This window comes from Triticum urartu, chromosome 5 (assembly GCF_003073215.2).
Source record: "Triticum urartu cultivar G1812 chromosome 5, Tu2.1, whole genome shotgun sequence".
NCBI lineage: Eukaryota > Viridiplantae > Streptophyta > Magnoliopsida > Poales > Poaceae > Triticum > Triticum urartu.
Window position 1 is genome coordinate 497338664 of NC_053026.1, and position 11433 is coordinate 497350096.

Sequence of the window (11433 nt, forward strand, 5' to 3'; positions counted from 1 at the left end):
ATAAATTGTAAGAGTTATTTCTGGTTTGCCATATGTTGCTGGTTGACATGATAATTTGAAATGACTTGGCATGTGTTGTGAGCAAAAGAGCTGCCATCTGGTGGTACGATATTTTGCCATCCAAAGTAAAAATAGAAAAGGCACTATTCTAAGTTTCCATGTGTATATGATAAATCTACCAGGTTGACATGATGATTAAAAAAATTGCCATGCGGGAAAAACTACAAATTTCCATGGGAATTAAAAACTAGTTGCCGCGGTGACAGAAAAATGCCATGGCAAAAAAAATTCTACTTAAGTCGCCATAGGAAACCCACCTTATTTTATCGTATAAACACAACATAATTTGCCATTGGTTTACAGGGTTTTTTTTAGATCCATTGGTTTATAGGTTAATGTATTCCGTTTGGGTGGAAACAACTTTTTTTTGTTGAGAAAAACAAGTGCAACAATTCTTGCATAAGTTACAGTTGTCCAGTCCTAACAGCAATGACATTAGGCGTGCAACAGCTGCATCATGAATATGGGCGCAAGGTCAGCAGGCTTACTGTGCGGGAGATGGATGAATCCCTCATGGATATGTCCCTGACGCTGGAGATGTGGCTTGTAGAAGTCCGTCTCATCGGCAGCGATAGTGAGCACGTCGAGGCGCTCCTTCGGCGCGGCGGCCATGGAGTAGGGAGGTGCAGTGCTATGTAGGGTGGCGGACGGGACTACGCGCTAGAGACCGTGGAGGAAGAGCCGACTTCGTGCACGCCCTCTATCACGACCTACTCCTCGTCCACCCGGTCTCTTTGGGCTCCTCCTCTCCGCGGCCACCTATCCCGCCACCTCCGCCACCCACCCCGTCTTCCTCCTCCTTCGATACTTGCCCCGACGCTCCCGCTAGCTCTTCTCCTTATTCGTCTTCTCCTTCCCGTCGCTCCTCTCGATTGCCGCCGTCGCGCGCTCTACCACCACCTCCCCGCCGATGAGATCGCGCCACCACCACCCGCGACGAGGGTGCCGATGTCGTGCGCACTATAGGATGTGGTGTCCAATGGGAGAACGCGCGCAACGGCGTGGAGAGGAGAGGGCCGAGCAGGCACGCCAAGGATGGCGGCGGGGAGGTGGGGTCTTGGATTGAAGGCGAGTGGAATCGAAGAAGGCGGGGGGAATGAAGAGAGTGGCGAGTGAGAGAGGAAACTAGATATGGTAGAGGATTGCGTTCGCGATGGGCCAAGTTTCTGCAAACAGGTCTGCGTGATGATCTCGCCCCCCCCCCCCTCTCTTGTGGAAACTCTCTATCTCCCTCTCGCTTCAAAATCCGATGTCATGAAACACGTTCGCCGTGGGAGAAATATGACATCTTCACACCGGCCCTACACGCTCCCCCGCTGGAGTCGTCCACAGAGGACCAGTTCTTTTGATGGCATTTTTAGACTTCTAGAATAAATTGCCTCATATCCAGCCTATTCTAGCAGGCCAACCAAAAATATATTTTAGAAGCCTATTAGTCAAGTCTTAATTAGTAGGCTTCTAAAAAAGATGGTTGAGCTTTTATTTAGAATAAGCTGAGTAGGCTAACAAAAGAACTGGCATATCGTCATATTGAGTCCAAGCTTGTCGTGCAATGTTTTTGGATGCCGATAAGTGCCACATGTGTGGGTGTTAGGGGGTCTGCCCACATATTTTGTGTGGTGTATAAGAGGAACAGTCCACACACCTGCGTGTGGACAAAATAAGTAATGCTCACACACCTTTTTTTTCCTCACGATCCCTCTCACACGCGTGCGTGTGGGCGAAATAGATAACGCCCACACGCCCCGTACATCAGGCTTCGTACCTCGTGGTCCTGCACGCCCCGCCTGACAGTCACCACGCGTCCTGCAGTTGCCATGGTCCAGACCCTCGTGTATGTTCGTTTAACTGTAGTTGCCATGTCGCTGAACTTCGATTGCCATGTCTGACAACTACAATTGCCATGGTTGCTCAACTGCAGGTGCCATGTATGGTCTGCTCTACTGCAATTGCCATGATTTCAAAACTTTAGGAGTTGCCACCCACTAACACTGGGCAGTTGCCATGTAGCACTACAAAAAGGCAAGGCAAAAAAACATGTTCGGGTAATAGAGAGAGTTGCCATGTGCTCACAAGCACGCTAGGGCAGTTGCCATGTAAAGAGAAAGTGTTGCCATCTGCATACGTGCACGCTAGGGCAGTTGCCATGTACCATGCAAAAACACATGGCAAGTCGGATAAAAGAGAGTTGACATATGCTTACAAGCAAAACTTGGGCAGTTGCCATGTACCCTGCAGAAACACATGGCAACTGCCAGCTTTGGGTGTGGGCGAGAAGACGGGCGTGTGGACGAAGTGATAAACGCCCCCACACCAGCCCCCTCTGCGTGCGAGAAAACTGGTGTGTGAGCGAATTGCTAAACGCTCACACATCAGCCCCGTGTGGTGAAAAATGACGTGTGGGCGACCGAATGAATGCCCACACACCAGCTTAGTCCTACGTGACACACAAAAACTGTTAGAACGCGCCAAGATTCGTACAGAATTGGTTGGACGATGATCCATACGTGTGGGCGAGTTGCCAGGCGCCCACACGTGTGGGCGTTAGTGTTTTCGTTGTTTTTCAAGATAGCCTCCCAGTTGATTCTTCTATGTGTGTTCCCACATGAGTTTCTAGCTGAAAAAAGATCAAATTGATCAGTGCCCGTGTACAATGTACTCACACTTATGGTCGAGAAAGCAATTGACATGCCTTAGTAATCGATCCCAGCACATGTGTGTTATTTCGTCGCCGATGTGGCTCCGACGAGCTGGTCAGCTGGAGGTGTCATGAGCGACTTGATCCGACAAGGACGGTGTTTAAGGATTACATCATAGTAAGATAGGTCAGAAAGTCCCAAGTGTGGGTGGTATAAATAAAATCACAGACATAAAATACAAAGAAATTATGAACCGCGAATTTCTTCTTTTAAATAACTTGTGCAACTCTCTAGAGCTTCCGTCACCGTGCAAAGACGGCTAGCTGTTCACAATACGATTCAGAAAAAGAAGCTAAGCTGATGAGAACACGACAGTCGATCTAGTCAAACACGGCCAGCTTCTGGTACTCGTCGCCGGCGATGGCCTGCATCATGATGGCCTCGGGGTTCACCACGCCGTCGTTCTGCAGGAAGATCTTGAGGATGTTCTTGGAGAAGCCGCTCACAATGGCCACCCCGGGCTGGGTCGACGTCACCAGCATCGAGCTGGAGTCGCGCAGGTTCCAGAAGACGATCTGCGGCACCACGTCGCCGTAGCCGGCGGCCCTGAACTTCTCGCAGATCACCTTGTAGTCCGTCTCCCACGACGGCCCCCTGCCGAAGTAGGCGCCCGACGTACACGAACACGGTCCTGATCATCTTCTCCGGCGCAAGTCCGGCGTCCACGGCCGTGCGGAGGATCTGGTCAAACACCCCTTGGAAGTTGGTGCTCCCGCCCCACTCCAAGCGCTCCACGAACTTCATCTTCTCCCACAGGGTATTGCCTTTGATCAGGTGGATCGAGGGCCTTGAATGGAACGTGATCACCTTGCCCCTCCACGGCTTCTCGCTGAGCTCCGACGCGAGCACCCCCAGCGTGATGCACACCTCCATCGGGGTGCCGGTCATGCTGGCGGACACGTCGCAGACGGAGATGCAGTTGCGCAGCGCCCCCTTGGCGCGGAGGTCGTCCACCATGCGGCGCCACTAAAGCTTGGAGACGTCGTCCTCCTGGCCAAGGAGTGCGGCCGCCGCGATCTCGTGTGGCAGGAGCGCGCCCGCCGAGATCTTGGCCTTGCCGGCCTTCACGTCATCCAGGTACCTGCCGAAGCGCACCTCGTCGTGCTTCTTGAACAGGAGCTTGTAGCGCCTCATGGCCACCGAGGCCACTCAAGTGTAGGGGAGCTCCGACCACCGCTGCGCGCTCATGTACACCTCCGGAAGCTTCAGGACCTTGCGCAGCGGCACGAGCACCTGACGGCGAAGGCGGTGGAGGGCGTGATACGTGTAGTGCTCGTCCGAGAGTTGGGCGTACTCGGGGTCTGAGTCGCGCGGGAAGAGGCGACGAGCGATGGCCTCGCAGAGCAGCGTGGTGCGGTCGCACGACGAGCCCGGCGTGGGGCACCACTTGGCGGCGAGCCCGATCTTCATCTTCTTCCCGCCGTGGGCAAGCTGTTCGAGGTCCGAGGTGAGGAGCGCGGCGAAGAAGTCCGCGATGGCGTCGAACAAGAAACGGTAGGCCCGGTCTCCGTAGTACGTCTCCAGCGACTGCACGGCGAGCTTGGCCACCTTCCAGACCTTCTTGGACATCTGCCGCTTAAGTGGGGAGGTCTTCTTCTGATCCACCTCCATCACCTCCGGGACCACGACAGGGTCAGGGACGACCTCCATCGCCTCCGACTTCTGCTCGGCTGCCTCCGGGACAGCGACGGGATCAGGGACGACCTCCATCGCCTCCGGCTTCTGCTCTGCTGCCTCCGGGACCGCGACGGAGACAGGGACGGCCTTGCTCTGCATGGATTTGTAGAGCGAAAAGGTGTGACGACACCCGGGTGCCCCGGCACCCGGTTATCCCGTCCGTCGAATGAGTTAAAGATTCGTGCCGTGTAGCTTTCAGGTACAGACGCTTGTACAGTACTAGTATGATTAGCAGGCTTTATCAGGGAGACAAATAGCGACGGGAGGAGAGAGGCATGGCAGGAATAGGCTCTGCAAGTATAGGTCTGTCAGCCTCGGGAGGAGTGAGGCATGGCAGGAATCGGGCTGGAAAAGATATTGCTGTCCATGGGTGGTGTTTATTAAGGTGACAGCAGAGGGAGAACGATGCATGCGCACAGTTGCATGACATGATATCCCCTTGCGCACAGTCTGCATCCCTTCTTTTCATTTGTCACTAGTGTGAGCTTTCTTGGTCACCGGAGAGAGTAGCGGCCGGTGTGGTTCTTTCTAGCAGACAACGCCGCCGGCGGGGGAGTTCTGTATGTATGAGATGGGCAACGTCCAGCCTGGCATTGCAATCCACCTACAAGGGGAGGCATCGTCATCCGCTTCTTCATCAGCGTCGACGGAGAGATCTCATGTTCTTCGTAAGCCGCCAGTGGCGGTAAGATTTCTTGTTCTCAGATGATATATCAGACGTCCAGCTACTCTACATCTCCCGCTGCATCTAACACGCATGTGGTCTGCACAGTGCACCGGTAAGGGGTGCATCTTTTGCACGCGTGCTATCACGGCGAGGTATGCTGCCGCACAGATATCAACTCGAAGAAACAGAGAGCCGGAGGTGAACGCGGTTGGGGAAGTAACACAACTGATGGCGGATGGATTGGCCGGAGCAGATGGTGGACGGCATGTCGGGCAGGCAAGTGAGCATGTCCAGCTGCACCATCCGCCGGTGAGTCCCGCAGCTAGTCCGGCTGCTAGTCCTGCTGCAATATCAAGGACGCTATGCACCGAGAATGCATGGCAAGTAGCAGTGAACCAAGACGTGGGGAGGTTGAAGACGACACGTCTCATCGCCAGTGGCTCGTTTGAAACACCGGCCGACACGTACATCTACCTCTGAGTACTCTAGCAGGCAGACATGTCATATCATGTACCAATATTCATAGGTTGTAGGTCGGTGTAGGTGCGTAACAGTAGAGCTATACTAGACTAGTTTATATTGATTGCGTCAAACGGCCACCGCCTAATCAAGAAACAGACCTGTTATTATATTCATTGGTTAGATAGCTTGGCACAAATCTCAACGCAGCCAGACTGGACGAACGGTCCAGATAACCGGGTGTCTAGACACCCGGGATCTGAAAGTCCGGTCTCCATGGTTTTTATCTGCCTCTCCGGCCTTTCTTCGACCGGCCGACGCAAAACTGCCACATGGGAAAGCAACCAGATCGGGGTTGCCTTTGCAAGTTCATACAGAGTAAAAACATGGCCGCGTGCTGCCGTTTCACTTCGGACCGAGCGGCCTCAAGTCTCCGCTTCGGTCTCTGTCCCGAATCACAGCCAGCTGCTTTGCTCCGTTCGCCACTAGAGAATCTCAAGTCGCGCTAAAACCGCCCCGGATTCACTTTACCATCTCCTGCGTCGAGCTACTATGTTGCCAAACCGCGAGGCGCACCCCAAGTGGCCAATCCGCTTACACCGCGGGTGAGCCGCCTCCTGCTCCGTTGACTCGCCGCAGCCGCCGTCCGAACCGGTCTGACAGGATTGCTAAACCCGCCTCTGTTGTCGCGTGCCAAGTTGTCGCGGTCAAACCGCCGTCTCCATTGCAGACGACCCGCCCGCGCTGGCCAACCCGCCAGTCATCCCGACCGGTGCCGGGTCGGAGCTGTCACTCTTGTTGCCCAGCCGCCTCCAAGCGTCGCCTTGTCGAATCCGAGTACTGCCTCAAAACGCCCGCGGTGAACCGACCTGCGTTGCCGAACCACCAAGCGTGCCTCAAGTTGCCGCTGCCCTTTTCCACGTCGTTCGACCCGACTCACTGTCATGGCTTTAACCAGCAGCAGAGAAGTGCTTCAGGATTCGAGTTTTGTAGTAACAGAGAAGAAGATAGTTGTATCCATAATGGGCTGCCGTCGTCTTAAAATCTGCAGGCAGAGACAAGCAAAAACCAATGAAGAATACTATTATACTACTGTAATAGTCAAACCAACCACCGGGGTTGACAGATGCCCTCACACATCCAGAAGAAAACCGGAGACTGGGTGCAAGTTACAGGACCAAGCGCATACACGGTTCAGGTTTCAAGGCTGAGATGGCCGCAGAACAAGATGTATTTATCCGGAATGAGCGTCTGTGCTCATCCGATAAAAATATCAGGTGATACTCATCCTATCTATTTTATCTGTATACAATAATCTGTCTGCAAACAGTTACTCTGTCTTGTAATATTTTACGCAGGACAAAATCCACTACAAAGTGGTATTATGCCATGGAGATGGAGGCATGCCGACATCATTTCAGCACAGCTGGTCGTCGTTACTCAACGGATTCCCGCACCGGTTTATAACACCGTGGCCATCTCTCGCGACCGCGCCGGTTTACAACGCCGTGGCCGTCTGCCACGACCGACCCGCCCGTGAGCGATTTCAACTTCATCTAGTGATCATCAATTTCATGGCGGATTATTTCCGGCCTGGCACATCAGGTGATATCCATCTAAAATATATTTTATTGACACTATTTTTATCAAAGAGCAGTTTATCTTTGCCTTGGTATGCAATATTATATGCAGGACAATTATTCACTGCAATAATAAAGATCATGGAGATATGGCTCGTGCCACTATCATGATGCGCTATCATCTGGTCCAAGACCTACATATGTGCATGCCACCACTTCTTCGGCCGAATTTATATCAACACGATGTGGCTGACTCGCCCGTACGGTTTACCGCGTTCGGGATTGACTTGCCCGTCCGCGCTGGCTTCCAACGCCGCGGCCGGGTCATCTGTCTGAGCCGCCTCTGATGCTGCGATTGTTTTTCTGTCTGTCTCTCGCGGCATGGTCCACATCAACACACCGGGCCGCACCTATCTGCATGAGCTGTTTATTGAATATAAAGCAAGTCACAACTTGGGTAGCCCGGTTTTCTTTCAAATTGGAGGCAAATTATCATCAACCACCGTCTGCACTGGATGGATCAATGGCCAGGCACGCAAGTCGCCGCCACTACAGTTTGGTTAATTTCAAATAGCAATTGGAAGGAACCATTGGCTGAGTTGTTGACACGGCTTATACAGATCATTTATAACCCGTCGCAGTCATCTAAACCTTCTGTGGATTCACATCGTGCTATCAACACCAACGATATACAACTTATGCTGGTTTATATCACGGTCAAATATGGAGAATCTCAAGCCAACTCCTCGAGTCACCTTAAGACTAGGGGGCTATGATGACATGACCCAAAAAATCTTGCCAGTTTCAGCAAATTTAAAAGCCCCAGGACGATGGAGAGAAAGATAACCCGGTCCCGGAAGCTACTGTTATATTAATGAAAATTTTAAGGGCCGTCGGAAAATTTCCGGCTTAGAAAGTATATGACAGTTTCAAAATCCCGGCTCAATGAAGAAGTTCCGGGTCATCAGAAAGGATTCCGGTTTAAAATCCGGCTCAAGTGAAGTCAGTCTAACTGAAGCTCTCAAATATCCGGTTTACAATCTGGTTCAAGAGAAATCTGTCTCCCACAAAGCTCTGAAGCTCTCAAATCCGGTTTAAGAATTTCCGGTTCAAAAAGGAATTAACTTCTCGCAAGTTCGAGTTTAAAGGCTGTCAGAAATTTTCCGGCTGAAAATGAAGATTCCGGTTTAAAATCCGGTTCAAGGGAAAGATGTCTCCCACAAAGCTTTGAAGATCTCAATATTCGGTTCAAAATCCCAGTTCAAGAAGAATTTATCTCTTGTAAAAAGTTAAAGGTTGCGAAGAGGACCTGTTGCCATAATGTGCGGTTCAAACATGGGTATCCTGCCTTATTGGCTTATCATATTATTAATCACTTGGGGGCTTGGTCGTATTCGAACCATAGCTACACCTCTTGATCGGCTCAAGGCCAAAAGAAAATTACTTAGGGGCCAAAGAGAGTATTGCAAAAGCACAACTCAAACATAGGCACCTACTGAGCACAGCTCAAAATGTTACTTGGGGATTCTTTGCTGTCGCAATGAACAAAGAATCTACACTTGTAATAGGCTATCAAGCCACGGCTTGAAAGCCTGGTGTATACACCTAAAACCCCAGGTTAGCCTGCCTTTTTAAGTAAGTCACTCCGCCCAGGTAAACCTGGTATGACCCGTCGAACTTTGACAAGTTACTCTGATAAGACCCTGAACTTGTCAAGTTAAAACGACGATTGGTTAAGGATTGAGGATTATCTTAAAAGGCTTTGCAAAATGGTTTAACTCAGTGGCCTGGCAGCCCATGAAAAACCTCGAATTTGGGGCCTGGCAGCCCGTGAAAAGCCTCGACTACAAGTTTTCATCTGCTTTTATTTGCTAAGTTTTTCTCCATTGATGAGATTTATAATGTTTTTGATAAACCAGCATTCATTAACCCAGCTCGGCTTTCAACTACAAGTTGTCAGTACATGATCAGTTATAATCCGGCTCTTATTAACCCGGTCTGGTTTTGACTATAAGTCACCAGTATTGAATATGGATAAACCGGTGTTTATCACAACCCGGTACGGTTTTATCATAAACCGGCACAGTATGAAAGGAGTTACAATTACTCAAGATTGGGGTTATCACTCTTACTACAAAAAGTTGGTAAACCAACGATGTGATTCCATGTCTCAGGTATGATATATTTCATATTTGATTATTCTTAAGTGCAGCCTTGGTTATAAACCCGGGTTATATGTTGGGCATTATGACCCGTCCGGCGGTAAACCGCCCGGACACTTTAAACTTGTTGTATGCAGAAACAGGTTGAATAAAGCATGATTATAAATCACCGGCGTTTATTAAACCGGCCTGGCTTTCGACTATAAGTCGCTAGTATGATGATAAATTATCCAGTGTTTATTAACCCGCCTGGCTTTGGACTATAAGTTGCCAGTATATATATTTGGATCGCGCCATTGGAATCATGCGCTTATAAATCATTGGATTATATTATTCAAATCTTCAAATAGCCAACATGGCTGGATTTTACTATGGTTATCAGTAACCAGTATTATGATTAAGGTTTTCAAAGTCGCTTCAGCGCAATGGCTATTATTTTATCAATGGATATGATTTATTCTACAATGGAGGAAATAGTCCCGAGTCGCTGCAGGCTTACGACCCGGCACTTGGGGGCTACATTATTTAAGTTGAGATTACATCGAATATGCAAGTCTCATGTCACTTCAAGCATGCACCATGACACTTGGGGGCTAATGCAAAGTCATTTTTTTGCTCATCTTATTGACGACCCGACTCATCACATTATTGAAGGAAATATGCCCTAGAGGCAATAATAAAGTTATTATTTATTTCCTTATATCATGATAAATGTTTATTATTCATGCTAGAATTGTATTAACCGGAAACATAATACATGTGTGAATACATAGACAAACAGAGTGTCACTAGTATGCCTCTACTTGACTAGCTTGTTAATCAAAGATGGTTATGTTTCCTAACCATGGACAAAGAGTTGTTATTTGATTAACGGGATCACATCATTAGTTGAATGATCTGATTGACATGATCCATTCCGTTAGCTTAGCACCCGATCGTTTAGTATGTTGCTATTGCTTTCTTCATGACTTATACATGTTCCTATGACTATGAGATTATGCAACTCCCGTTTGCCGGAGGAACACTTTGTGTGCTACCAAACGTCACAACGTAACTGGGTGATTATAAAGGAGCTCTACAGGTGTCTCCAAAGGTACATGTTGGGTTGGCGTATTTCGAGATTAGGATTTGTCACTCCGAATGTCGGAGAGGTATCTCTGGGCCCTCTCGGTAATGCACATCACATAAGCCTTGCAAGCATTGCAACTAATGAGTTAGTTGCGAGATGATGTATTACGGAACGAGTAAAGAGACTTGCCGGTAACGAGATTGAACTATGTATTGGATACCGACGATCGAATCTCAGGCAAGTAACATACCGATGACAAAGGGAACAACGTATGTTGTTATGCGGTCTGACCGATAAAGATCTTAGTTGAATATGTAGGAGCCAATATGGGCATCCAGGTCCTGCTATTGGTTATTGACCGGAGACGTGTCTCGGTCATGTCTACATTGTTCTCGAACCGTAGGGTCCGCACGCTTAAGGTTTTCGATGACAGTTATATTATGAGTTTATGAGTTTTGATGTACCGAAGGAGTTCGGAGTCCCGGATGAGATCGGGGACATGACGAGGAGTCTCGAAATGGTCGAGACATAAAGATCGATATATTGGACGACTATATTCTGACATCAGAAAGGTTCCGAGTGATTCGGGCATTTTTCGGAGTACCGGGGAGTTACGGGAATACGGGGGGAGAAGTATTGTGCCTTATTGGGCCATACGGGAAAGAGAGAGGGCCTGCCTAGGGCAGGCCGCGCGCCCCCAAGGCCTAGTCCGAATTGGACTAGGGGGAGGGGCTGCGCCCCCTCCTTCCTTCCCTTTCTCCCTTCCCTTTCCTTGTCTCCTACTCCTAATACTTGGAAGGACTCCTAGTTGGACTAGGAAAGGGGGAATCCTACTCCCGGTGGGAGTAGGACTCCCCTAGGGCGCGCCATAGAGAGGGCCGGCCCTCCCCTCCTCCACTCCTTTATATACGGGGGCAGGGGGCACCCCATAGACACACAAGTTGATCTTCATGATCGTTCCTTAGCCGTGTGCGGTGCCCCCCTCCACCATATTCCACCTCGGTCATATTGTAGCAGTGCTTAGGCGAAGCCCTGCGATGGTTGAACATCAAGATCGTCA

General features: G+C 49.8%; 1 pseudogene; it reads right to left on the reverse strand.

The window, feature by feature from the left end:
• Positions 1 to 3079: 3079 nt before the first annotated feature.
• On the reverse strand, positions 3080 to 4535 carry LOC125507225 (annotated as a pseudogene).
• Between the last annotated feature and the right edge of the window lie 6898 nt (positions 4536 to 11433).